The sequence below is a fragment of the Apium graveolens genome, chromosome 1 (assembly GCF_009905375.1).
Source record: "Apium graveolens cultivar Ventura chromosome 1, ASM990537v1, whole genome shotgun sequence".
Lineage (NCBI taxonomy): Eukaryota > Viridiplantae > Streptophyta > Magnoliopsida > Apiales > Apiaceae > Apium > Apium graveolens.
Genome location: NC_133647.1, coordinates 20,652,537 through 20,656,868, shown reverse-complemented (window position 1 = coordinate 20,656,868; position 4,332 = coordinate 20,652,537). Strand labels below are relative to the sequence as shown.

Genomic DNA, 4,332 nt, shown 5'->3' with positions numbered 1-4,332 from the left:
ATTCAGTCAAGCATCCTTCATCCGGCTATTCAGGCTAACACTTTTGAAATCAAGCCGGGCACTATTCAGATGGTGCAGAATTCTATTTCTTTCGGAGGTGCTGCGACAGAAGACCCCAACATGCATATCAGGAATTTTGTCAAAATATGTAGTACTTTCAAATATAATGGTGTGACTGATGAGGCTATCAAGCTGAGGCTTTTCCCATTCTCCTGAGGGATAAAGCTAAGGATTGGTTACATTCTGAGCCAGCTGGGTCCATCATTACTTGTCAAGATCTTGCGCAAAAGTTTTTGGTGAAGTTCTATCCAATGGCGAAGACTGCAGCTATGAGGAGTGCTCTTACTCAGTTTGCGCAGCAACCAACAGAATCTATGTGTGAAGCTTGGGAGCGCTACAAGGAGATGTTGAGAAAGTGTCCACATTATGGTATGCCTGACTGGATGGTGATCACTGGTTTCTATAATGGTTTGGGGGCCCAATCTCGGCCCATGCTCGATGCAGCAGCTGGAGGCGCCTTGTGGGCCAAAAGCTATACTGAGGCTTATAATCTTATTGAAACTATGGCTGCAAATGAATATCAAAACCCAACTCAAAGGATGATGTCTGCGAAGGTAGCAGGTATTCTGGAAGTCGATGCAGCTACAGCTATTGCAGCGCAGCTCCAAGTGCTGTCTTTGAAGGTCGATTCTTTAGCCAGCTATAGAGTCAATCAGATAGCTATGGTCTGTGAGCTTTGTGCAGGTTCTCATGCTACGGATCAGTTTTCTCTTGTTAATGAATCTGTTCAGTATGTGAACAATTATCAGCGATCGCAGCAGCCTATGCCAGCTACTTATCATCCTAACAACAGAAATCATCCCAATTTCAGCTGGAGTAATAATCAGAATATTATTCTGCAACCATATCAGCAGCCTATCAGTAAGCAGTTTAATCCACCTGGATTCCATCAACCACAGCATTATGCTCAAAGGCAATCATATCCTCAGCAAGGAGGTGCTGCTCCACCTTCTACTGCTGATTTTGGGGAGCTCAAGATGTTGTGCAAAAGTCACGTTATTTCTATTAAGACCTTGGAAAATCAAATCGGTCAATTAGCAAATGTTGTGCTCAATCATCAACCTGGCACACTTCCCAGCGATACTGAAGTGCTAGGAAGGAAGGAAGATAAAGAGCAAGTAAAGGCTGTCACCTTAAGGTCTGGAAAAGTTGTTGATGCTGAAAAAGCAAAAGATGGAGAAGCTGAAGTTGTTGATGAAGAAGAGAAGCAAAAGGAGAAAGCGGCGGAACCAAGGAAGACTACTATTGAACACACTCTGCCTGAGGGTAATACAGGGGAGAAACAGCTTTATCCTCCACCACCTTTCCCTAAGATATTGCAATAACAAAAATTAGATAAGCAGTTCGGTAAGTTTCTGGAGGTGTTCAAGAAACTTCACATCAATCTGATGCCATTCTCTATCTTCAAAAAGTTAAATTTTCCCGATCCAAATCCCACCTACATGTCTCTACAATTGGCTGATCGTTCTATTATATACCCACGAGGCATCATGGAAGACGTGTTAGTAAAGGTGGATAAGCTCTTCTTCCCTGCAGACTTTGTCATTTTGGATTTTGAGGAAGATAAGAAGATTCCCATAATCTTGAGAAGACCTTTCTTGGCTATAGGCCGTACCTTGATAGATGTGCAGAAAGGTGAACTTACTATGAGGTTGCAGGATCAGGATGTGACATTCAATGTATTCAAGGCAATAAAATTCCCTACAGAAGACGATGAGTGCTTAAAGGTGGATTTGATTGATTCTACGGTATCTTCAGAACTTGATCATATGCTAATGTCTGATGCCTTAGAGAAAGCCTTAGTGGGGGAATTTGACAGTGACGATGAGGATGGCAATGAGAAACTACAATATCTAAATGCTTCTCCTTAGAGGCGAAAGCTAGACATGCCATTTAAATCTCTTGGTACTACTGATCTCAAGAATGTTGAAGGAAAGCTCAAACTATCTATTGAGGAAGCACCTACTTTGGAGCTTAAACCATTGCCTGAACACTTGAGGTATGCTTTTTTAGGTGATGCATCTACTTTACCTGTTATTATTGCATCTGACCTTTCAGGTAGTGAGGAGGACAAGCTCTTGAGGATTTTGAGAGAATTCAAATCGGCCATCAGATGGACTATAGCAGATATATAAGGGATCAGCCCTTCGTACTGTATACATAAAATTCTGCTAGAGGAAGGTAGTAAGCCGACTGTTGAGCAACAGTGGAGACTTAATCCTATCATGAAAGAAGTGGTGAAGAAAGAAATTCTGAAGTGGCTAGATGCAGGAATCATATATCCTATTTCTGACAGTTCTTGGGTGAGCCCCGTGTAATGTGTACCTAAGAAAGGAGGTATAACTGTGGTAGCAAATGAGAAGAATGAGCTCATCCCCACTCGGACATTCACAGGATGGAGGGTATGCATGGATTACAGAAAGTTGAACAAAGCCACGAGAAAGGATCACTTCCCTCTTCCATTTATTGATCAGATACTTGACAGGTTGGCTGGTCATGAGTATTATTGTCTTTTGGTTGGATATTCGGGGTATAATCAGATTTGCATTGCACCAGAAGATCAAGAAAATACTACCTTCACTTGTCCATTTGGCACGTTTGCTTTTCGCAGAGTTTCGTTTGGCATATGTGGTGCACCTGCCACTTTTCAGAGATGTATGATGGCCATATTCTCTGATATGATTGGAAACAATGTCGAAGTATTCATGGACAACTTCTCCATCTTTGGATATTCATATGATAAATGTTTGAATAATCTTCGTTCGGTGTTCAAAAGGTGTGTGGAAACTAATTTGGTGCTCAATTGGGAAAAATGTCACTTTATGGTGCGTGAATGAATTATTCTTGGGCATAAAGTCTCTAGCAAGGGTCTTGAGGTGGACAAAGTCAAGGTGGGAGTCATTGAAAATCTTCCACCACCTATTTCTATGAAAAGAATCCGTAGTTTTCTTGGTCATGTGGATTTTTATCGGTGTTTCATCAAGGACTTCTCGAAGATATCTAAGCCGTTGTGCAACTTGCTCGAGAAAGATGTGTCTTTCAAATTTGATGATGAATGCTTGGCGGAATTCGAGACTCTCAAGAAGAGTTTGATAACTGCACCAGTTATTACGGCACCTGATTGGACAGAACCTTTTGAGATGATGTGTAATACGAGTGATTATGCAATGGGAGCAGTTCTTGGGCAGCGCAAGAATAATCTTTTTCATGTGGTCTAATATGCTAGTAAGAATCTAAATGGGGCTCAAACGAACTACACCACTACTGAGTAAGAATCTAAATGGGGCTCAAACGAACTACACCACTACTGAGAAGGAGCTCTTGGCTATAGTCTTTGGTTTCAAAAAAATTCGATCTTATCTGCTTGGGACAAAGGTGACAGTATTCACTGATCATGCTGCCATTCGCTATTTGGTCTCAAAGAAGGATTCGAAGCCTAGACTTATTCGTTGGGTGCTCTTGCTACAGGAATTTGAGTTAGAGATCAAGGATCGAAAAGGTACTGAGAATCAAGTAGCTGACTATCTCTCTAGATTGGAGAATCCCGATTCGACTTCACATGATAAGACATTGATCAATGAATCTTTTTCGGATGAGCAGTTGTTCGCAGTTCAGGAGGAAGAGCCATGGTTCGCAGATATTGTGAACTGTCAGCAATATAATGCCTCCTAATATGAATGCAGCTCAAAAGAAGAAGTTTTTGCATGAGGTGAAGTGGTACATGGGGGATGAACCATATTTGTTTAGAGAGGGAGCTGACTAGATCATCAGCAGATGTATCCCATTCTGTGAGACGGAGGGGATATTACGAGACTGCTATTCCACAGTTTATGGTGGACATTATGGTGGTGAAAAGATGACAGCTCATATTTTGCAAGCAGGTTTTTTCTGTCCTACGTTGTTTAAGGATGCGAATTAGTTCATTTTAAGGTGTGATCGTTGCCAAATAGTGGGGAATCTTACTAGAAAGGATGAGATGCCTTTAAATGTGATGCTTGAAGTCGAGGTCTTTGATGTTTAGGGAATCGATTTCATGGGACCATTTATCTCATCCTGCAATAATCAGTACATCTTGCTGGCAGTAGATTATGTCTCGAAATGGATAGAAGTCAAGGCTCTACCGACGAATGATGCAAAGGTAGTATTGAGTTTTCTCTATAAGTAGATATTCACAAGGTTTGGAACGCCACTGGTAATCATAAGTGATGAGGGGTCATATTTCTGCAATCGTAAGTTCACTTCTATGATGCAGCGCTATAATGTGAATCATCG

General features: G+C 41.5%; 1 non-coding gene across 1 annotated transcript; it reads right to left on the bottom strand.

The window, feature by feature from the left end:
- Positions 1-326: 326 nt before the first annotated feature.
- On the bottom strand, positions 327-433 carry LOC141680599 (small nucleolar RNA R71). The gene has a single exon (XR_012558369.1). It is a non-coding gene; the product is annotated as a small nucleolar RNA R71 (small nucleolar RNA).
- Positions 434-4,332: the final 3,899 nt, after the last annotated feature.